Below are 25,723 nucleotides of genomic sequence, written 5' to 3'. Positions count from 1 at the left end.
TCAAACAGGCTCATGTAATCATATGATTTATTATATCACTATCATCATCGACCAACCATTAATCAATATTAGCAGGTTAATATGATCATTCAATGCATACGCCCAAAAGAGCCATTATCTGCTAGTCATCTACATTATACCATCAGTATAGCAACATGATCATCAATATCAACAAGATTGTAACGGTCCCTGATACATAAACTCATTCAATCCATACGATCCTAATCATCACATAATAACAGTTTGTTCACGATTGCCTAACAATTAGTCAATATTGATCTAAATCAAATAAACACCAAACACTTCTCAGCAACAATTTAAAAGGTATAGGTAGTACACTAACCGCAAGATTGAGATATATGATTGCGGGTAAGGGACTTACAAAAGAGAAGGAGTTTACAAAGAAGGAACTGCCATTCGAAAATTAGGGTTTGCCAATTACCAGTTTCACGTAAGGGTTGAGAACAATATTAAACTGATCCACTACTGGGCCTAAAGCCCAATCTGATTTCGTTGATTACATGCTGGACGAAAACACATATGTGTTTTCATCCGGAAATGATTTCGTGGGTGGGGGTGTTTTCAAGTGGGAGTGTTTTCGTGAGGGATGTTTGGCATGAGCTCCATTTTATTACTCAAACAACACATATAATAACCAACCTACAATCATACATCAGCAAACACACTCATGCACATCAAATATAACAGATAAATCCCAACACGCTATAACATATTACAAACGTGCACAGTTGCGAAACAAACAAGTCATGTCAACAAACAATCTAAACAATTAACGTGCAATAGTGCGAAGATAGAATCTTGGAAACTCGAGTTGTCACACATTACAAAATACATGGTACACACTAAACACTAAACTTTTACCACTTAACCCCTAATTAATAACCTTTTACCATTCAATTTTTCAACTTACCCCCCCTTGTGTAACCGTCCCTATGGCCCACACAACCAAGACCTTTTCAAATCTTTTTAACTCTCTAAGTAATCTTCTTCTTGGACCTAGCAAGATATTGATTGGATTATGGTATGTATTTGAGGGGACCATGGAACTAATGGATAATAGGATTTGTGGATTATAAGAATACTTGTATTAATCATCTTCTTCACCAACATTCTCACTCTCTCCTCTCCTCTAAATCTCGGCCGAAACTAGTCCCACACCCACACCATTTTTCCTTCAAACTCCAAGCAATCCAAGGTTACTACAAGGTGCACAAAGGTGAATAACGGAAGGTGGAACTCACGGATCATCAAGGACCTTCTTCACGAGCTTTTTTCCAACTCATTTTCTCTAGTGTTTCTTCCCTAGCATAAAAGCTAGTAGTAAGCTTCTTTGATCCTCATTTACTTCATGTTCATAGTGGTTAATAGTTATTTTATGATGAAATCTCTAGAACACTAAAAGATCATAAACAAAGTCTTGAACATAAGCTTTACATGAGATGAAATAATGCTAGAATGATGTTATTTTGAGTATGTATGATGTTACTTGGTGATTACTAGTAATATGATGATTGATCATCATATGGAACTTGTTAAAGCATGATTAAAAACATGGTTTAACAAGTTAGAGGTGATTATGTGCTTGTATGAAATAATCATCTTCTAGTCTACACATGAACTTGAAAGAAAAATGATTTTTCTTGAAAAATAACAAACCAAGTGAACTATTGATCTTGAAGATCTAAAACTTGTGAACGATTTTCAAAGAGAACCAAGTTTAATAGGATGATTTTTAGAAGAACATGGTTTTTATTAAACCAACACTATTTTAAATAACAACATAAGTGTAGAAATACTTTTAACACAAGAAGATGTTATAAGTAAACATTTTTGTAAATTATATTTACAAGTTGTGAACATCTAAAAATCCCGAGAATGAGATTTTAACAAAAGTAAACACACTTTGGAGGGTAACTAAACCCACTAAACGCCATACCAAGTTACTACGCGTTTTTATGAAACATCAAGTTCATGTTGGTTTGAAAATAGAATAGTTTGCTCTAGGTAAATTGTTGTTGATTGTTGAATGATTTATGGAAAAGAAAATGATATGCTTATTAGCATGGACACCTCCATTTACAAAGAAAACTCTGGCGAAATTTTCTAAAAATTCCAACACTTAGAAATTATTCTTCTAAACAAGTGTTTACAAATATGTTTTAACTTTGTCTTTTAAAATAAACATCGCCATGAGTTTTGTTACAAAAAAAAAATATAGAAAGTATCGGAGGTTGATTTTTACAAGTAAAATGGATAAATATATGTATTTAGAATATATATTTTATATTAGAACACTTGCGTGGATACTTGTTTATTTTTCGAGATAGTTATATTATTTTAGGGTAAAATAATGTAACTTAACAATATAACTTGACATTGAATTGCGTGGTATGTGATAGAAGTAATGAGTAGATAAACCGTACGTAGGATACGTGTTATGTATGAGAAACTGATTGTTATCTGTACCTTACTAGGACGTGATTGATTTCTGATTATTAGAGTAACTAATCTAACCGAGCAAACCAAGGTGAGTTCACACACTTTCTAAAGCATGGGATTCCCGGTGGATGGGAATGGGTTAAAGAATTAAAACGGAACCTACATATCCTCCTTGGGTAGGATATGTACCGCCATCCTCCATGGGTAGGATGCCAATATAAATCCTGCGTATTATCCTTGGGTAGAATACGTACGTTCGTCCTCCTTGGGTAGGACAACAACCTTAAAACTTACTAGACAAAACTCTATCATGAAGTCCCTCATTTTATATCGACTTAATCGCCGAGGCCAATGGCGAGCGGGTCATTAGTTAATAGCGCTATTAGGTTTAACAAACGTCACACCGTGCCAGTCGGACGGGCGTGTACTAATGGACTATGGCAAACTGTCAATGATGATAGACATTGACGTAGGGCACAACTTACTTTCGTTAGTAGTCGATATGGTAACGGTCTAGTGGTTTACATGGGGAAGCCCCCACTGATCATGAATATGGTTTGGTAATAAAGAAAGAATTGGTTAATCAAACTTTCAACTATGGGGTAACCCCCACGGCAAGTAAGCCAGCAAAAGACAAACCATGTTTTCGGAAACAACTTAAAACTAAATAACCAAACGTGAACTCACTCAACTTTGTTGTTGACTCGTTGTTACATGCCTTACAGGTCGTTAGATGCTTATGGAGCTTGCACGAGGAGGAGGTCGTTGTGGGATATGGACTGTTATGTCCCGTGCTAAACATTTAATCCTTATGAACTTACTAAACTTACGTATTGGACTTTAAACTTATGAACTATGGAACTTATGTTTTGGTTTACGTTTTATGCTTCCGCTGTTAACTTAAAATTGGTTACTTTCTTTTGGTCACCAATTGTATTGTGGTTGGCTTTATTTACTTAATTACGTTGTTCAATATGATTGGTGGCTCGATCCTTGTCATGTCACGCCTCCAAGCGGTGATACTCCGCATGGTGGATTTTGGGGGTGTGACAATCCGAAAAATTGCTAAAAGGTTCATCCGAATGCAGTTGACCCCTTGAACAGTTGAACTTTGACCCTTGACCATTTCGATTTGTGCTTGACCCTTTTGGCCAATTAGAACTGTTTTGACCCCTTAACCTTTCAGATTGACTTATTAACCTGTTTGACATGTTGACTTATGTTGACATATTGGCTTGTTGACTCATCAACCTCTCAACTAAGTTAACTTACGTCAACAATATTTAACGTGGTTAATCTTTATGCAGAAAATGACTCAAGCCATGGCTGATCAGCGTCCTCTAGAAGTTGAACTTTTTCATAACCAGGCAAGATACTTATCAGACCCTCCTGCAGAATATTTTGACTTGTTCAACTCCTTGATTGCCGGGCTAAGTCACTGTAGAATCACTCATGCCCCGAAGGCGAATCCGGTATTCTGTCATGACTGTGTTAAAGACTTTTGGCTATCCGCCAAAGTCAATAGAAGTGGAGTTGAAGGTGCAGGATCAATAGAGGCAAAGGTGCAGAAAAGGGAAATCATCATTACTGAAGCCATAGTTCGTGAAGTTTTAAAGTTTGGTGATCAGCTGAATCATCCAACCTCATTTGAACGCGATAGGGTTGTCAAAGCCATAAGAAGGATTAGCTATGAGGGAGACTACCGAATGTACTAAAGAAGTTATTTCCGCCATATTGGAGACTACTCGTGCACATCTTCTTACAGTGCATTGTGGAAAACAAGGGTGGGCTTGATCAGTTAAACCAAACACAAGCATCTGCTTTGGTCATGTTGGTGAACAACTGGGATTACAACTTTTCGGCATTCATATAATTATATATTCATCGTTTGTTTGAATCATTGAATTATAGATTATATAATTGTCTTGAGACTTTTATATAATTTTTCTATAAGTTTAGATAATTATCTTATCAAAGGATTAATAGATTTCTTTTAAGTAAATGAAATTTTTTATAAAATTGTTATTGTAATTAAAATATGGGATAATCAATAAATATGGTATATAAAATTGTTAGATGTTTTTAGTGAACTAGTCGAAATATGGCCATTTACAAAGCATTAAAATCTAGTAAATTGGTATTGTTTGGAATTTGTCACGATTAATAGTTCTAGAAATATATTTATGTAAATATATATCAATTTGATTATTTCGTCGAATAATTGTTTTATATAATCTATGTCTCCAAATAGGAGAACCCATTTTCCTAAAATTAGTTGTTTGTCTGTTCCTTAAGTATTTTGTTTAATTATATCTTAGGGTGATTTCGGTTACTATTTTAGATTCCACCTATTCCAGTTCGTGCAGTAATTCTCGTGGAACGTCTCTTTGCAACCAGTGATGAGATTCGACTCTTTTACCCCCTTTTGCCATTAACTCTTTTTGGAGTGTGTCTCGTACTTGATTTCAAATTTATTTTAATCGATAACATGTTGTTCGATGTGTTTCTATGTGTCACTTGTTGCTAAATTCTCTTGTTTCTCTATACGTGCTTTTATGTGTTACTCACTTTGTGTCACAGGTTTCGCGTGGAACCATCTGGCTGACCGGTTCCCCATGGCCATGGGTAGAACTCGGTACCCACATCATTGTTTCGCAGATTCGCCTTTCGGGGCTTAAATCTCTATGTGTCTATGGTTACTAATTTTGTTATGTTTGAGTTGTTAATGAGATATGTGTTAAATTCTTGTTATATTGAAATACCTAGTTTCACATTTGATAATGCATGTTATAAAATAAGGTTTTCTCAAAATAATAGAAAAAACGTTTTTAAATAAAAACCGAATCTATTCACCAACATGTTTGTTGACCCAAAACTCTTTTACGTGTGATACATGTACACAAGGGTGGGCGGATTTTGAGTTGAAGACATGTAGGATTGCCTTAGTAATAAACCAGCTATAATATGTTGCTTTTATTTATTTGACTTTGTAACTCGGTATTAACATTTAAATTCTATGTTATGTGTGACAATTTAATATTGATGCTTTAAATACTTCAATTCTTAAATAGTTGTTATAAGCTTTGAGCAATCAATCATGCCCCATACCATTCTGCTGCGGGTCGGGGTGTGACATCCCACAACTCCTTGGCAGTGTTAAAATGCAACAAGCTAGCATAGAAATCATTCAAAAGAGCCAAGCCACGATGCTGAAGGCTTTTGCATCCAACTCGAATTTTTGATAATCTTACACAGAATAGTTCTCCGGCTTCTCTGGCTCGAATACATTTGGGTTTTCGGCACTTAGAATTTTAGGTCTGAAGACGACAGATTTCCAACACACTGTATTTTGTTGAGCAATTATATACCATCCTTCGTTGCCAGATGTTAAATTTTGATATGACAAGTATAGGTCGTTTATTACAGAAGCCGGTGTTGTGGGGATCATTTTGTGCCATTTTCTCTAGTTACTTTTTTGAAAAAAAACATAGTATGTGCAAGACACTAATTAGTTCTTCACTATTCAACTTTGATCTATGAACTGTATTGGATCTTTGTAGGTTAAGCTGATTGTGAAATCGAGTTTAACGTGACCAAGCTCTGATACCAATTGTTAGAACTGAGTTTGATACTTAGCGAACAAATATTGATAATTAGCAATAAAATTCACCTGTCAGAAGTCATCATCAACGATTGTTTTTCATTAGTCACCAAGGATTCAAATGTTTTACAACTCAATTGACTCCACAGACTCCCCCTCAACCGATCACATAACTATCAGTTCGTATAAGAGAAAAGATGATGTGTGTGATAGATAGATCACTAACTGGTGTGATCTATTTATACTAAGTACGAAAGCTCTTTTCAGTAAATGGCTGACGTCACCCTAATATTGACATCTAACATTCCTAATAGAAAAGATTCCACAGATGTTACAAACATCTGAACAAATCCTATTGTCTGTTCTAGCTAGTCTATACAATGATACAAGATAAATATTGTTACATTGGGAACCACTGTCTAAGCTATCCTCTATTGCAGTTGTCCAAACATCTGCTTGGCCATACAGATGTTTGGTCTTCTTCATCAGAACTTTGGCTTCAACAGACTTTAGCCTTCAATAGATGTTTCTTCTTAAACAATGTTGCCAAGTCTTGCTCAGATGTTTGCTTTGTTCTTGAACAGATGTTCTGATTAGGTGTTCAAGATTCACTATTTTTGGAGAGAGTCTGGTTCAATCTTTTGTTTATTTCTTGATCAGTGGATCATGTTTTGGCTCTTCAATATCATCTGTTGTTTTGTAGGTCCAATAACTCGCGTCTTTGTTAGAGTCTTTTTAATTATAAGTAGCATAACATGTTAAATTGTAAAGTTTTATTTTGTACACAAAAATAAAATAAAAATGTGTAATACACAATTTTCAAACCTAGTTATACATAAAAAAATGTAAGTGGTTGGTTGACCCCACCCCCTATATACCAGGTCCACCCACACCTTGGCATTAAGATTAAACACATGACTAGATTGGCATTCTTATTTGAATTGCCACATCTTAGGAGGGGCGAATAGGGCTGACAATTTTACACGAATACACGACACGAACCCACATGAAGTTACCAGATATTGTGTATGGCCTTAACAGGTATCGTGTACCAAACAGGTAGACACGGGATTACCTGTTAATTTTTGTGTATAAACAGGTTAAATACCTATTTACCTGTTAATACCCGTTAGTACACGATAAGAAATTAAATTAAATAAAACTCATCAGGCATGTGCGTGTGGGTTCCTTAATTCCTTTCTATTTTCATTCCTTATTCAATTCAAAATATATATATATATAGGTATATATACATATATATATGCATATATATATATATATATATACATATATATATGTATACATATATATATATATACATATATATATATGTATACATATATGTATAAACAGGTTAAATACCTATTTACCTGTTAATACCCGTTAGTACACGATAAGAAATTAAATTAAATAAAACTCATCAGGCATGTGCGTGTGGGTTCCTTAATTCCTTTCTATTTTCATTCCTTATTCAATTCAAAATATATATATATATAGGTATATATACATATATATATATGCATATATATATATATATAAAACCTTAAACTCCCTCTGTAACTCTCAGATAGCATGTCGTGTTCGTGTTTTTATTCGTGTTAACAAGTATTAACAGGTAATTTTCGTGTATAACAGTCGAACAGTCGTGTTAACAGGTATTAACAGGTAATTTTCGTGTATATCGTGTCATGTTCGTGTTTGAAAAAAAGGACACGATAAGTTACCGTGTCGTGTTGATGTATAGGATTTCATATATCGTGTCTTAACATGTCGTATCTTATCGTGTACGAGTATACAAAATATGCCAGCCCTAGAGGCCAACCCTAAAAGTGAATCCACGGTTATTTCACATAATTTCCATGGTGGTCTTATACAAATGTTTGCCATTGGTTGGCTTGGGGAATTGGCGTGGAACTCGATTATTTACACCCTAATTGTATCCAAAAAAAGTGTAGTAAGTTCAAGAAGTTACGTTGGGCTTATTCTAAATTATAAAGATCTAGTTAGTGAAAGAGTAAACCATTTTTAAGTCTCTTTATAATCTTTGAGCCCACAAAACCCAATAAGCGAAGGACCATCTTTAAAAAATGGGGATATTAAAATCTATATATATATATAAATGAGATGGATTTGGGCTATGTGGCATTTGTCTTTGGCCATGTAAGCTGATGTGGCAATTTGGTTTGGGAGGGAAATCCCATTTTGCTTTCTACATTCACAATTTCTATAGAAAAGAGGCGGGATCCGTTTTATGTATTGGGTCGGGTTTTTTTTTTCCGGAATATATTCGGATCATATAAAACCTATGTGAATTGTCATAACAATCATACATACCTACCACAACTTTACTCTTTTCTCTCTTCTCTTTCTTCTAGAATCGTCATCTTCTCACCGGATTTTCAACATTGAATCAAGATCAAAGGTAAATACACCAAATCGAAGTTAAATCTTTGTTATTATATGTTCTGAATGAAGATCGGATGTTGATTTTATGTTATTCCGTACACCAAATCGAACTTAAATCTTCGTTATTATATGTTCCGAATGAAGATCTGATGTTGAATTTATGTTATTCCTTTGTATTTAAAGGTATGTTCAATCTTTGTTCTTTCTACTTCTATTAACCTTTTTTTTTCCTGATTTTTTGTAGATCCGCCTATATATCTTGAAGGTATGTTATTTTACTCTGTTGTTTATGTAGTATTCATCTTTAATCTAAGCGATTGAACATGTTTAATTTTTTTAACTATATTAACCTCTTTTTTTCTGATTTTGTAGATCAGACCATAAATCTTGAAGGTATGTTGTTTTACTCGGTTGTTTATGTAGTATACATCTTTAATCTAAGAGATTGAACATGTTTATTTTTTTCTTAAACCAAAATCTACATCAGATGTTTTTTGTTGATTTTTGTTATGTATAAAATCAAGTTTCCGGGTTTTTCTTAATCATCTATTCCACATTTATCGCAATTAATGATTTTGGATGTTGTATTTTTTCATGTGATCCTTACATCCGTTATAACAATCTGAATACCACCATTCGTCAAGCAACAGAGGTTAGTTTATCATATTTTTTTGATATATATAGTGTGTTTTATTCTTATTAAATTATCAATGTTTTGAAGTTCATATTCTTTGATTTTTCAGTTCTCATTTGTTCAATTTAGCTTTAAAGAAACATTTAATTTCTTTTTAAAATTTATTTTTTTCCTATAAATAGACCACTGTTTTTTAAGGTTAATTTTTGAAATTTGAATTATAAGTCTGTTTCTTTAATTAGACATTGTTTCTATAAATATGTTACGGTTATATTTTTTTAAAAAAATTGCTTACTTCCTTTGTATTCGAAATTATGATTCGGTTTATGTAAATAGACTTTGTTTCTATAAATAGATTACCGTTATATTTTTTTAAAACAGTGGTTACTTCCATTGCAGTTATGGATCATGAAAACAACGCTCCTTCGTTGTTAAAGTTGATTGGGGACTATGATCCTATATTTTTGGTATGTTTCTTAAGTTTTCAGTTTTGTGCACACAATAAGTTATTGCAACTTATATGTTTTTTTTTGTTTCGATTGATAGGAAATACCATATGATTTTGCAACCTTTTTGTGGGGAGAACAACTTCCATATGTCAATGTCTTAAAATTATTGATGATGATTTATCGTGAGTCATTGAGTTATAAATTTTGTATTTAGTTAGTTGTTAATTCTTTAAAGATGCCTTTGATTTCAATTTTAAAGTTGTTTTTGTTTCTATAAACAGATTACTGTTGTTAAAGATTATTTTTGTATTCGGAATTATGATTCGGTTTCTGTAAATAGTCTTTGTTTCTATAAATATATTACCATTATATATTTTTTAAAACAATGGTTACTTCATTTGCAGTTATGGATCCTAAAAACAACTTTCATTCGTTGTTAAAGTTGATTGAGTAATATGATCCTATATTTTTTGTATGTTTCCTTAGTGATTTGATTTTTAAATTTTAAATTTTGAAATCAATCGTTATTTTAAATTTAAATTTGAAAGTTTTCCATTAATGTGTTTGATTTTAAATTTCGAATCTGTAAATTGAATTTAAATTTGAAAGGTTAGACTTTCCTAATAAGTTTGCTTGATTTACGGGATTGGATATTAGTGATTTGATTTTCAGATTTTAAATTTTAAATTTTGAAGTCAATCATTATTTTAAATTTAAATTTTGAAGTAAACCATTATTGTGTTTGATTTTAAATTTTGAATGCTTTGAAACCCTGATTTTTTTATGAGATGCTTTAACTATATTATTTGTAATTTTAGGGATGTGCTTTTATTTTGATTCATTAGGTGTTTATTTTGGATGGTCCGGAGTTTTTGGCTGCAACTATGTTAGACAGAGATATGCTTGCTATTGCTGTAAATTGGTACCATGTCGGTTGGTTTTGCTTGGTAAGGTTAGACTTTCCTAATAAGTTTGCTTGATTTACGGGATTAGATATTAGTGATTTGATTTTCAGATTTTAAATTTTAAATTTTGAAGTTAATCATTGTTCTAAATTTAAATTTTGAAATAAACCATTATTGTGTTTGATTTTAAATTTTCAATTTCGAAGTCAATTATTATGTTAAATTTAAATTTGAAAGTTTGCCATTAATGTGTTTGATTTTAAATTTCGAATCTGTAAATTGAATTTAAATTTGAAAAGTTAGTCTTTCCTAATAAGTTTGCTTGATTTACGGGATTGGATATTAGTATACTTTGTTTATTGGGTTTTAACTAATAATTTGATTGACTCGGTTGTTAGATTTGTGACGATGCGTCGGACAAACAACATTGGGAAAATATACAGCCTTGATCCTTGGTAAGTTAACACATTAGTTAAGGTTATGATGTTTTTTCATGGCACCGACACATTATTGAGTAGTAGCGCATTAGGTTAGTGATATTAAAATTTGTGCCTTGAGAAATTTTGTATATTGATTGATGTTTGAAATTGATTGTGAGGTATTTGATTGTGCATTGTATCGCTGATTGATGTATGAGATTTTGTTGATTGGCATAAGGTATTAGATAAGATGTGTTTGAAGTTGTGAAGATGAATAAGTGAGACATGTGTAGCAGATATTAGTGAGTGCACAACACATTAGTTAGGGTTTTGAATTATTGCTACAGGTTAGTGATGTTAGAGATTGTGTTATGAGAAATGTGTAGATTGAATTATGTCTGTGTTTGATTGTGACACCTTTGATTGTGCATGAAATTGCTGGTTATATGAGATTTTGTTGATTGTAGACAAATAAGTTTGAACAGAACTTATTAGATTTGAAAGTTTGCCATTAATGTGTTTGATTTTAAATTTCGAAACTGTAAATTGAATTTAAATTTGAAAGGTTAGACTTTCCTAATAAGTTTGCTTGATTTACGGGATTGGATATTAGTGATTTGATTTTCAGGTTTTAAATTTTAAATTTTGAACTCAATCATTATTTTAAATTTAAATTTTGAAGTAATGGCAATCTGAGTCTGATTTTTTTCGTGATTAATATCCGCTTGAGTAACCCAATCTGAGTCTGATTTTTTTCGTTAACAATTCTGGTAAACTTTCCCGATTTGGGTTTTCTGCAAGGCTAATCATCTAAATTAATTTGTTATTTTTATGGTTTACCATTGCATAAGTTAGTATAATTTGTTGACAAAGTTTTGTTTTGTGGGATAGTAGTCATAAATTGAGTAATATTCAAGGTTTATGTGTTTTTATTTTGATTCATTAAATAAGATGTGTTTGAGTAATATTCAAGGTTTATGTATATATGAGATTTTGTTGATTGGCATAAGGTGTTAGATAAGATGTGTTTGAAGTTGTGAAGATGAATAAGTGAGACATGTGTAGCAGATATTAGTGAGTGCACAACACATTAGTTAGGGTTTTGAATTATTGCTACAGGTTAGTGATGTTAGAGATTGTGTTTTGAGAAATGTGTAGATTGAATTATGTTTGTGTTTGACTGTGACACCTTTGATTGTGCATGAAATTGATGGTTATATGAGATTTTGTTGATTGTAGACAAATAAGTTTGAACAATTAGATTCACATTTAAGTATAAAAAATGAGAGGTTGTTATAATCTGAATTATATTCTGAACAAAAAACTGAAAGGAAAAGGAAAAAAAGAATAATTTAACACACAGAAAAGAGGATAGAGAGAGAGTTGCCACATTTTTAAAACCAAAAATATAGGTAACCATGCTTCTAAAATCTACTATACTTTTTAATAATATTTTGTGGAAAATGGACTATATTGGGTAAGTAGTCAAACATGGTTTTTAGGGTCAAAACGGCTGTGTTGGGTTGACTCGGGACACTTTTATGAAAAACTTGATGTTTCTGACCTTAATAAACCATTTTTGTAGATGACCAATGTATATCTCTATTTGAGGAATTCTCCAAAGATCCAGAGCCGATTGTTTCATAAAGCTGTGAAGTTGCGTTAAACATACTAGATTTTGAACGATCCGACAAACCATTCGAGGTACTTGGAAGATTAAGTCTCTTATCTGGGTGGTTGTTACAGGTTTAGGATGTTAAATGATTTTGGATGTACTCTGCGATGTCGATGATGCCGAGATGTTGGAGAAGCTCAGGTTAACAACTTCATGTGTATATTTTAATGAATAAAGTTTTTGTTGTTTATATTTTCTAATTTAAACTTTTAATTAACTTCTAAATTTAATTAAATGAGTTTGTTTTGCAGGTTCGAACAACTTCATGTGTATATTTTATTATAAAAAATAAAAGTTTTTTTTTGTTTCATGGGTCGTTCAGAGAGGCAAGTTTCTGCCTCCGGTTCTTGCCCGAAGTTTCTGACCTTACTTGTGACAACCCGAACTCTCGACCGTGATCGTCGAGAGGAGTAATCTATTTTATCATTATTATTATTATTTGTTTATCGGATAATAAAACACGCGACGGACGATTTATTTAATTACGCATCTAGTTAACATAATTGGGCCTAATTTGTTTTCGCTAGAAATCCACACACACGCACTTGGGCTAGGCCCAACCTACCTAAACCTAGTGTTTAAACATCCCTATACCTCTCACCCCTATTTAAAAAAAAAAAAATAAACATAAAAACCCTAACCTAAAATAATAGCCGCACACCACGCACTTCTCCATGCCTCTTCTTCATCTCCGACGGCCGGAAGTTCCGGTGCCCCTTTCACCAACCGTAGCACACCCTCATACATTTACAACCCTCCTTCATTCTATTTGATCAAGCCCTCACAAGACCCCATCTCCCCTTATCTTGTTCCCACACGCACACCCCTGCACAGTAGAGATAGAGAGAGAGAGAGAGAGCAAAGATAGAACCGGCGACGACCGGAGACGCCGCTCATGTCCGCAGTGACGGCGTTTTCTCCTTCTCCGATGGTGATAAAGCTGTGAAGACGCTGATTCAGCAACAGATTTTGAGCGGGTTCGAGCTCGGTTCGGACTTGGGTTCGAATCACGGATGTTTCGGGTTTGTTCCGGGTCTCGGTTCAGAAAAGGAAGTAGCAGGTATGTGGTTTTTGATTGCATAGATGTAAAAGGGGGTACTGTGATTGTCTTGCATATGGCTGGATGTTTTGATCTAATCTCATGTGTTCGAATAAAGGAAATTGTCATATTTGTTGATTCAAAATATTCTTGCTGATATTGGGTATTGTTAGGAGAATGTACAATTATAGGAGCATAGGGTACAACTCACTTGGATAAAGCATGTATGAATATGTTGATTCAAAATGTTAAGGTATCACATGACTGATTTAGGAGTATGTGTTTTTTTTTTTTCCTTTTCGATTTGATTTGCAAAGATCATATGTTGTTATCGATTTATCAAACACACATTTAAGGAATTGGCCCCCACCACCTGATCGCACACTACACATGTCTGGCCCCACTTGTTCATTGATTGACGGCCGCACAAATTGATAATGTCCCACTGTTATTAATGTTGGTCGCCCAATTCAAAAGGGTGTGGCCCACCAATTGCCTTACATATTTTAATTTGATTGAGTTTTAAGAGTGCCCTCATAGCAAACTGTTATATATATATATTAACATTATGATAATTTGGTGTGGCATGGTTTGTTGAATAATTAGGATCTACGTGTCTTAAAAATGTTGGTTCTTTGCAATTATTGAAACTATGGGTCTGACTTTAGTATCGGTTATGATGATAATTTGTGAAATTGATAAACAAGAGTTCATTTAGACCAATGATGTTGTGTGGCCAGTTCCATTTAAAGTAGGATAAGTATTTGGTGTTTTGGGTATGATGTACATGTGATAAATGATGCACATTATATAAATGCAAACCCGCATAAAGGTGGCGCACACTCAAAGTAGGGTCGCACACTACTTGGCGACCACGCACCCTTGTGGTATAATTTTCTGTCGCACATCGTACTACACAATTTTGCATGACCTCACACTCTATATTATATCACACACTCTACGATGCAGCACACTTATTGTTTGGGCCGTGCATATTTTGGGCCATACACTTAGGGTATCTGTAATTGGATTAAGTATGTTACTTAGTGCATTATCATGACTTGCTTTATGTGCTACGTGTGGATATTTACGTGACGTCAATTGAATACGAATCTAATTAAGATATGGTAACCATGCTAGGACGTGATTGACCTACCTTGACTGTTAACCATTTTTAAGAGACCAACCGAGCAAACCAAAGGTGAGTTCACTGCACTTTTCTCAAGCATGCGTCCCGGTGGTTTGGGACAACTGGTAAACATTTGGAAGGGAAACATTGGGTAAATAACTTAATCGGTTTTGGTTATTGCCTGGAGGGCAATGGGGGTGATTAGTTGATAGCGCTATTAGGTGGGAAACCTCACACCGGGCCGTAAGGACGGGCGTGAACTAATTATCTGGGTATGGCTATGGTTGTTAGAGGCACACTCCTCGGATACATATGGGCACTCTCCCTAGGGTATCTAACGAAGGCAACATAGCAAACGGTCGTTAAGGGGTACCCACTCCCCGGATACACATGGGCACACTCCCTAGGGTATCTAACATGAGCAACATCGTAACGCAATATTGACTCGCATTAACTTACATCTGGTAACTCAACATGTTAACAAAACCTTGAACTCACCAGCGTAGTCTGACACACTTGTTTACATGCTTGTAGGTAATTATTGAAGGAACTTGGGAGCTTGCTGTCTGATGCTGCTGGAGTGGTTGTGGTCATAATAAACAGTTATTTTGATTTGGTTTTGATACATTTACACACTTATACATTTATGCTTCCGCTCAGTACTTTGGTTTTGGTTTAACTTTCAAACGATACATTTCTTTCAATTGGGTGTTTTATTACTTTATGACTTGTGTTTGATATGATTAGTGGCTCTTTGTTGAATCGTTACACCTCCATTAGGGACACGCCCTAGGTGGTAATTTGGGGGTGTGACAGTTTGGTATCAGAGCCACTGGTTATAGAGAACTCGGTTTTAAAACGTTTTCATAAAACCAGACTATAACCGAATTGATTCAAACGATGACCATGACACTCAGCTTCAGACTGCAAGGTTCGTTCCTCGTTAGCTTATGCTTTATATGCCTAGTAAACGTAACTATATTTATAGCATGCACGATACGACATGGTAGGCATCATGACACATTGATAGTGTAACATAACACTTGCATCTAGTAAATTCTAATCTTGTTGGTAGTGCTTATTTTGTGTTGATTGGGATGGGAGAAACTTCAAACATAAGTTAAGAAGCATCGAGAGGAGCATGCAAACCGCCTTATTATCATGGGTGCACACATAATAATAACGCGTGGTGCATGCAAATCCCAATGAGGCTTAACGAATGTAAAAGGGGATCTTCCCTGTCTGTGTATTAACCTGATAGTAAATCGATAGAAGCTTCTCATGTTCTTTTTGGTTGTAAACTTGATCTCGTGGGTCAAGTGTTCGACATTGACCTACTTCCCAATACTCTTGTAAGTTTTGACATAGTCATTGACATGGACTTGGTTATCTATGTACCAAGCAGAAAATTCTCTGCAAAAAGAAAATCGTGCGTTCCCTCTCCCCAGTGGGGAATCCTTATCAGTTTAAGATCATCGTGGTGGCGCCGTTGTTGGCATTGTCACAGTCATGAAAGCCAGGAGAGTCTACGGAAGGGCTACTCTACTATACTAGCTCTTGTCACCGATTCGCCACTTTAAGAAAGGAAGATAGAGTATCTTCCAGTTATTCGTGAATTTTCTGACGTGTCTTCTGAAAAGTTACTTGGTTTACTTCCACATCGTTAGGTGGAATTCCAGAATTGACCTTATGCCAATCCTGATTTCCTTCTGGGATACAGCAATCCCTTGGATTCGCTGGATACTATCACAGATTCATCACGGGATTTTCGAAGATTGCGTAGCCTTAACCTCGTTAGCACTGTGAGGAGCGGTGAACTCTTGGGAACCAAACTAGGAGGACGTCTTCTCAGCTTTCTCAGCTTAGGGAAGTGGGGTAGGCGAAGCACGTGGGCCTCGATATCCTATTCACCTGAGTTTTGATACGATGCATTGAAACCTGAAGACCATATGTGGGTGACCGGGCCTGAAGGCCCACATGGCAACGCAAGTGAACGATGTTTGACTCGTGGGAAGGTCAAGGTGGAGTATCAACAACCAGAAACACCTATTCGTAGATTAGAACAGACTGCCATGGAGGTGCCAACTTCTGTTACATTTGATTTTGAACTATACCTGATTTATGACAGGTAATACACAACACCCTTGACTCACATCTAGACATGAGCATTACTTATCACTGTAGGACAACCGGAGAAAGTAACGAACCATCCCGACACACGAAGACATGCTGCGAGCATGTGCGTGATTGACTTTAGTAAACATTTGGGAAGGACACTTACCTTTGGGTGAGCTCTACTGCAGCCGTTACCGTTTTAGTATGCATACAGCTCTGTTTGAGGCATTGTGTGGATGATACTGCCAACCTCCTTGTTGGATTGAGGTGGATGACAACCTCATCACGGGACTAGGACTGGCACTCGGTATTGGAAATTGTGTGGCGACAACGCGTGATCGCCAGGAACCCTGATAACTTAGGAAACACTGGGAGTTCGCTGCAGGCGAACATGTCATATTGGAAGTCTCACCCTGGGAGGGTGCGAAACGCTATTGGAAAGGTGGCAAGCCTAGTCTACGGTACGCTGGGACATTCGTATTCCTGGAACGGATCAGTGATATGACTCACAAACACGAATTACCTAATGAATTGGGTAACGGTCACAATGCCACTTATGCCTCAAATCTAAAGAAGTGGTTGCCCGACGGAAAAACTAGTGATACCCTTATTAGAACCTAAGGCTGACGACAAGTTGCAGTTGTCGTGGGATCTACTGAAATCATGGACCTGGACATCAGGATTCGTTAGTATAGTCGAATTTAAATCATGAGAGTTCGTTGGAACTCAAAACGTGGACCGGAGTTCACGTGGGAACGCGATGATCGGAGTAAGCTCTAGTATCCTCAGTTGTTCAAGTGGTTGTATCAACTCTTGATATCATTGGCGAATTTCGGGACGAAATTCCTCTTCAAGTTGGGGATGATGTGGCACCTGGGGAAAATCTGCCACAATCTTGATTTCTCACTTCACTCCTCTGTGCTTACTTGTCAAATTTCGGGACGAAATTTCTTTCAAGTTGGGGATGATGTAACACCCGACCTTCACAGGGTGAACACAAACCCTGTTAACTCCGTTAAAGTATATATTCACTTAGGCGTTGTGTTTAAGTTTAGATAAATCAGGTGTCCCAAAAATTTCACATACAATCGCTACATAGTGTTCGTGAGCAAATAGATATAACTTATATAATATTTCCCTACTATGTGAAATAATTTTAAACTATGTGAAAAGTTTCATGTTATGAGAATTACGTGAATTTACATGCTACATGATTTTATATGCAATATGACTTGCATGATTCGTTTTGTGAACTTTCGTGAAACTACATGTATTTCTGTATAACAATAAGGTCATTAACGAATCGTATATCTTAAATTTCGAGGACGAAATTTCTATAACATGGGGAGAATGTGACAACCCGAACTCTCGACCGTGATCGTCGAGAGGAGTAATCTATTTTATCATTATTATTATTATTTGTTTATCGGATAATAAAACACGCGACGGACGATTTATTTAATTACGCATCTAGTTAACATAATTGGGCCTAATTTGTTTTCGCTAGAAATCCACACACACGCACTTGGGCTAGGCCCAACCTACCTAAACCTAGTGTTTAAACATCCCTATACCTCTCACCCCTATTTAAAAAAAAAATAAACATAAAAACCCTAACCTAAAATAATAGCCGCACACCACGCACTTCTCCATGCCTCTTCTTCATCTCCGACGGCCGGAAGTTCCGGTGCCCCTTTCACCAACCGTAGCACACCCTCATACATTTACAACCCTCCTTCATTCTATTTGATCAAGCCCTCACAAGACCCCATCTCCCCTTATCTTGTTCCCACACGCACACCCCTGCACAGTAGAGATAGAGAGAGAGAGAGAGCAAAGATAGAACCGGCGACGACCGGAGACGCCGCTCATGTCCGCAGTGACGGCGTTTTCTCCTTCTCCGATGGTGATAAAGCTGTGAAGACGCTGATTCAGCAACAGATTTTGAGCGGGTTCGAGCTCGGTTCGGACTTGGGTTCGAATCACGGATGTTTCGGGTTTGTTCCGGGTCTCGGTTCAGAAAAGGAAGTAGCAGGTATGTGGTTTTTGATTGCATAGATGTAAAAGGGGGTACTGTGATTGTCTTGCATATGGCTGGATGTTTTGATCTAATCTCATGTGTTCGAATAAAGGAAATTGTCATATTTGTTGATTCAAAATATTCTTGCTGATATTGGGTATTGTTAGGAGAATGTACAATTATAGGAGCATAGGGTACAACTCACTTGGATAAAGCATGTATGAATATGTTGATTCAAAATGTTAAGGTATCACATGACTGATTTAGGAGTATGTGTTTTTTTTTTTTCCTTTTCGATTTGATTTGCAAAGATCATATGTTGTTATCGATTTATCAAACACACATTTAAGGAATTGGCCCCCACCACCTGATCGCACACTACACATGTCTGGCCCCACTTGTTCATTGATTGACGGCCGCACAAATTGATAATGTCCCACTGTTATTAATGTTGGTCGCCCAATTCAAAAGGGTGTGGCCCACCAATTGCCTTACATATTTTAATTTGATTGAGTTTTAAGAGTGCCCTCATAGCAAACTGTTATATATATATATTAACATTATGATAATTTGGTGTGGCATGGTTTGTTGAATAATTAGGATCTACGTGTCTTAAAAATGTTGGTTCTTTGCAATTATTGAAACTATGGGTCTGACTTTAGTATCGGTTATGATGATAATTTGTGAAATTGATAAACAAGAGTTCATTTAGACCAATGATGTTGTGTGGCCAGTTCCATTTAAAGTAGGATAAGTATTTGGTGTTTTGGGTATGATGTACATGTGATAAATGATGCACATTATATAAATGCAAACCCGCATAAAGGTGGCGCACACTCAAAGTAGGGTCGCACACTACTTGGCGACCACGCACCCTTGTGGTATAATTTTCTGTCGCACATCGTACTACACAATTTTGCATGACCTCACACTCTATATTATATCACACACTCTACGATGCAGCACACTTATTGTTTGGTCCGTGCATATTTTGGGCCATACACTTAGGGTATCTGTAATTGGATTAAGTATGTTACTTAGTGCATTATCATGACTTGCTTTATGTGCTACGTGTGGATATTTACGTGACGTCAATTGAATACGAATCTAATTAAGATATGGCAACCATGCTAGGACGTGATTGACCTACCTTGACTGTTAACCATTTTTAAGAGACCAACCGAGCAAACCAAAGGTGAGTTCACTGCACTTTTCTCAAGCATGCGTCCCGGTGGTTTGGGACAACTGGTAAACATTTGGAAGGGAAACATTGGGTAAATAACTTAATCGGTTTTGGTTATTTCCTGGAGGGCAATGGGGGTGATTAGTTGATAGCGCTATTAGGTGGGAAACCTCACACCGGGCCGTAAGGACGGGCGTGAACTAATTATCTGGGTATGGCTATGGTTGTTAGAGGCACACTCCTCGGATACATATGGGCACTCTCCCTAGGGTATCTAACGAAGGCAACATAGCAAACGGTCGTTAAGGGGTACCCACTCCCCGGATACACATGGGCACACTCCCTAGGGTATCTAACATGAGCAACATCGTAACGCAATATTGACTCGCATTAACTTACATCTGGTAACTCAACACGTTAACAAAACCTTGAACTCACCAGCGTAGTCTGACACACTTGTTTACATGCTTGTAGGTAATTATTGAAGGAACTTGGGAGCTTGCTGTCTGATGCTGCTGGAGTGGTTGTGGTCATAATAAACAGTTATTTTGATTTGGTTTTGATACATTTACACACTTATACATTTATGCTTCCGCTCAGTACTTTGGTTTTGGTTTAACTTTCAAACGATACATTTCTTTCAATTGGGTGTTTTATTACTTTATGACTTGTGTTTGATATGATTAGTGGCTCTTTGTTGAATCGTTACACCTCCATTAGGGACACGCCCTAGGTGGTAATTTGGGGGTGTGACATTACTCGCAACCCATTGACTACAACTTTCAATTCAAAACAATTATAAAAAAATTACGTTTGAAAACATGTATTTTTATTTTATTTAATGACATAACTCGATTAATATAAAGTAAATTTTTCTACCCGCGAAGTTCGCGGGTAATAACCTAGTATGATATATGCCAAAAGATATTGCATTTTAAAACTAACTAACTATGTCAAGTAAGTTATTGATCTTTAATTTGGATTCAAATCAAAAACATTTAGTCTATATCAAAAGGATAAAATTATGACACATTATTTAGTGGTTTTCAAAATATTGCTATTTGTTTTTGATAAACAAATATAAAACACAAAATATAGAGGGTGAAAAAAAACATTTCATCATTTTGCACATGTGGTCTTTGTTTTGAACCACAAAAGTAGCCAAAAGATGAAACTGATAGGGACAATTAAGTAGCATTGCTTATTCCACAAGCACATTTCAACTAATCGTGATAGAGATGAAGCATATGTCCAACATTTATCTATAGAATAATATGTCTTGTGATTATCATACTTTGCCTTTTTTATATTTTTCAACTTCTGAAATTAATTTAACATTTGATATTTTATTGTTCTTTTTAAGCATAAGTAATTTAACAGTTGATATTTTATTGTTCTTTTTAAGCATAAAGTTATAAGTTTTCATTGCAAGATTTTTACTAACATCTCTCTAAAATCATACGCCCTGCTTGCGGTATGCACATATAATGAATATATGTGTGGGCGCTCGGAGGGCAAAAGTGAAGTTGCACTAATTTTAACGTTATTTTACTAAGTTCGTGAAAATAACGTTAAAAGCGGCGGACGGTTTAATCATGCATCATGTAGTGGTGTTGATAGCCGAAAGACAAAATGAAACATGCACTAATTAATCGGTCTTTGTCCCGATTGCTGAGTGTTATGTGTCTTATGTTCAAGTCTTGAGGCAAAACTACTATCGAGCCGGGGGTCTCAATAGAAGCAGCCTCTCTATCCCTACGGGGTAGAGGTAAGACTGTCTACATATTACCCTCCTCAGACCCTACCTTAGCTTTGCTATTATTGGGATTTACATGATGATGATGATGATGATGTCTCTAAAATCAAATAAAACTGGAATGGTAGCATTTGTATGATCCTTTACGTCTTTGATAGACACTATAAATTAAAAAAAAAATAATAATAATAATACTTCTGTTGCAAAACAATGGCCTAATAGCAACCAATATATGATGTATGTACACAAGAATTGTAGAGGATCATATAGAGAGAAAGATAGAAAGAAGAATTGAAGAACTTATTCTTATTGATGTATCATACAAATACAATAGTTAGTATTTATAGTGCTTGACATTAATAGAAATACAATAAAGAGATGGGAGTTAAGCATGTGGAAAGTCACAATATTCTAATCCATTCATAACACTCCCCCTTGACTATCCACATGATTATGTAAAATAGTATATTATTCTTTTAATACGCTTAGTGATATATGCTGCCTTGTTAAAAACCTTGCTAGGAAAACCCAATGGGATAAAACCATAGCCAAGGGAAAAAAAGTGTAGCGCGTATTTTCTCCTCCTGATACTTCTGTATCAGGTGTGTTGCCTCATTAAAAACCTTACTAAGAAAACCCAATGGGACAAAACTTAGTCAAGGGAAAAAGAGTGCAACTTGAATAAGTCTCCCCCTCATTTTAACATGTATCCTTTAAGTGTCGTGTGTTCATCTCTTGAAAGTCGAATAAAGCTTTTGTGGCGAATGATTTGTCACTTGATCCCTTAATGTGCAATCCTTTATGTTGAGCAATGTTGTATAATCTTCTAACGAGACTTTAGGTGGCTCCTTCCAAAAATTATCATATCCATGACTGTGTTTCGTTACATTCCTGCATCTACAAGACTAACCAAACTTGTTTTGATAGGTTAGTAAAATATAATCAAATATCGTTTATACCTGAGATATTTATTTGAACTCATTCCAATGTCTCTTCGCTTGACAAATGTTATATCATGACAATAAGCTCAAGTGAAAGATATTATAACCATACATAGCTAGCAAAACATATTAATGCACTTATGCATTTAACGATGGTACTTCTAGAATGAGAATCTCTACTTTGGTAGGAGATGATAATAGCCATTTCTTATAACAAATGACTTAACAACCTTTAACATACTTTAAGGTTCAACTATGTCCATACTAAAATATCCAAACACCATCTTTTAGATGTACTTGAGGGATTAGTAAAATATAATTGCATATATACTCGAACTACAGTTCGAGTAATAATTAGACCGTGCCAATGTCATTCAAAAAATTCTCCCTTTAAAGCTCGACAATTTCTCACGATGATGCCTAGACATCATTACTGTAAATTACGATTATAGTGAACTTTTAAAAGTAGAATGTTCATAGAATATGGCTAATTTAATCAAACTTATATCCCTCTTTATGCGAATATCTCGAGTTGTACAACACTCGTTTCGACTATTTAGTCCATACGTATTTTGTCAACTTCATATAATACGTTCTTGAGGTTTTGGCATCACTAATGCTTCTAGCATTATCAATCCACGAGGGAATTCTTTCCATCTTATCCAAATATGCATGTGCTTTCACTCTTAGAAGTTTTTCCATATAAACATGCCTTTTTAACACATAGATATCTATATCATATGCAAAAATATCAAGAACACTGGCTTTTATCTCCAAAATTCATATTGTACCATGTTTGTACACTGTGTACATTGAGATGCCATAATAACCAGGTACATATTTTCTTTGTATGTTTATTAGAGTATTGGTGCACTATAATTACATCCATAAGATGTTTCAATTAACCTCTTAAGCACTCAAATGCTTTAGGATAATCATGGGGAGTTCCAATTATATTCAATTCAATAACATATACAATATGTATATGTGTTCAGATCTGAATTTATATAATAATCATAATATTCTCTAGAACTTATTTTATATGACTTAGTATCAAGTGATACATAACTTTCATAAGACGCATGTCAATTCTCTTTTATATACTACCAGACTAATAAGATATTAAAATGTCAATACATCCACCACTGGAGAATAATCAATCATAGGTATTTGTGAAAATTCTTGTGCCACCAATTTTGACTTATATAAGTTAATTTGATTTTCTCATGATTCGCGTAAAAGACACTTTTGTATCCAGCATATTTTACAACTTCAGTTGTATGGACTGTTGGTCCAGAAACTTTCCATTTCATTAGAGAATTAAACTCTGCCTTATTTGCGTCTTTCTATTTTGGCCAATCATTTCTTAATATTCATTCATAGGCAGATCTTAAATCTTGATCCTTATCATTTAATCATTTTAAGCGCTACATTATATACAAAAGTATAACGACGTCGATTTTTATTTCGATTCCATACATATCTTAGACATGATACAACTTATCGAGATCTCTTTATTTTCAGGTACCTGAGGTTCTTCTTGAACCATGATGTCTATTATCTCTTCGGGAGATCTTATTACTATAACCTCGACTTGACCATCTTAATTACTTGCTTCAATTTTCGAGGAATTTTATTATTGGAATCAACTATTCTACCATGCTTTAGGCGTGCAATAGACTCATTACAAAAATATGCCGTTGTCCTCTTGGGACACAAATATAACTGGAGCATAAGCAGTTGATCACGTGACTTACTTAGTCACTCTATTTAGGTCAGTGAACTTGTCTGGTAATTTGTTCTTTAATATTGGTAAATGAATTATACTTTTAACTTCTAGTTCATAGTTTATAGTCTGAGGATCAAGATGACATGATAATTCATTTCAGTTTTCACTTTTCAACTGCTTGTTATCTCCCCCTAATGTTGGGAACATTCAATTATTAAAGTGAAAACGAATGAGCCATAAACGATTTTTTCTCACTAATGGCTTTAAGTATTTAATCATAGACGATTATTTATACCCAACATATTCTCAAACTTTTTATAAGTCACATCTTTGTGCGGTGTGGTGGATGAGTTTCAATATATATCGCACAACCAAAATCTTTGATGAGACATCTTTGGTTCCTGACCAAAAACCAACTGTATGGGGAGAACTATAACTTATTGGCTTGATGTGAATTGATGGTACTATATATAAAATTACATGTACCTAAATGAACTTTTGCTCCTCTCATGATCATTGGCTTTGTAACCAATAGTAGACGTTTAGTGATCATCTCAACAATAACACTTATTCATGATCGTTAATAACTTGGGAATCAAATTCACTATTATCAAATAAATATACTAATCTGGATTAATATGCTTGCTATCACATTAGCTAAGCCACAATCACACAAGCTTCAGGTTGTGGAATTGATAACCATTTAGACGATGCATCGATTTCAGAATACTAAATGGTATCATGTCAGGATACACATATTCCCTTATTATTTCCAAAATATTTAGGGATAGGGATTTAAACCATACTTTAGTTGGTATGTCATTAACTTCCCTTGAGAGCAAATATTGCATGTGTAAGTACCATGAAGAATCTTTTAGTTCTTTGATATTTTTCACATCATCTAGACTCGATATGGTCTAACCGGTCATGCCAATCATTAAATGATTATGAACCATAAACTTTGGGTTTGTGATCATCATATATGCTTTTAGTTGCACTCGTGTTTGTTCAATACACAAATAAAAAAATACAAGAGAATAACAATTATTATTTCAATCATTAATATTATAACATGTTTTCCATATTTTATTCTCGTATAATCACTCCCTTATATTGCCACTTTTTGTGGTCGATTTCAATATAAACATGGTTGAGGATCATTACAGTTTCCTCATTTACCATTATCATGACCTTTATAACGATCATTTTATAGTCATCGCAATATAAACATGGTTGATCTCATTACATGAGCATCATTCCTC

General features: G+C 35.0%; 3 long non-coding RNA genes across 6 annotated transcripts; all 3 read left to right on the top strand.

Moving 5' to 3' along the window:
• The first annotated feature begins 8,356 nt into the window (after positions 1-8,356).
• LOC110938777 lies at positions 8,357-9,009 on the top strand. The gene is made up of 3 exons (XR_002591681.2): positions 8,357-8,483; positions 8,712-8,732; positions 8,840-9,009. It is a non-coding gene; the product is annotated as an uncharacterized LOC110938777 (long non-coding RNA).
• A 518-nt stretch (positions 9,010-9,527) lies between these two features.
• Positions 9,528-15,313, top strand: LOC110940454. 4 transcript variants are annotated; one of them, XR_002593161.2, is made up of 8 exons: positions 9,528-9,568; positions 9,648-9,732; positions 10,396-10,502; positions 10,854-10,910; positions 12,460-12,690; positions 12,801-13,609; positions 14,729-14,789; positions 15,252-15,313. It is a non-coding gene; the product is annotated as an uncharacterized LOC110940454 (long non-coding RNA). The 4 variants fall into 4 exon arrangements; XR_002593163.2 differs by having other exon boundaries at positions 10,396-10,497; positions 12,460-13,609; XR_002593160.2 differs by having other exon boundaries at positions 12,460-13,609.
• A 103-nt stretch (positions 15,314-15,416) lies between these two features.
• On the top strand, positions 15,417-20,679 carry LOC110940453. Its single transcript, XR_002593159.2, has 3 exons — positions 15,417-18,867; positions 19,987-20,047; positions 20,510-20,679. It is a non-coding gene; the product is annotated as an uncharacterized LOC110940453 (long non-coding RNA).
• The last annotated feature ends 5,044 nt before the right edge of the window (positions 20,680-25,723 follow it).

The sequence above is a fragment of the Helianthus annuus genome, chromosome 5 (genome assembly GCF_002127325.2).
Source record: "Helianthus annuus cultivar XRQ/B chromosome 5, HanXRQr2.0-SUNRISE, whole genome shotgun sequence".
Taxonomy (NCBI): Eukaryota; Viridiplantae; Streptophyta; class Magnoliopsida; order Asterales; family Asteraceae; genus Helianthus; species Helianthus annuus.
Note: the sequence above shows the minus strand (reverse complement) of the source record. Positions and strands in the feature narration are given on the sequence as shown.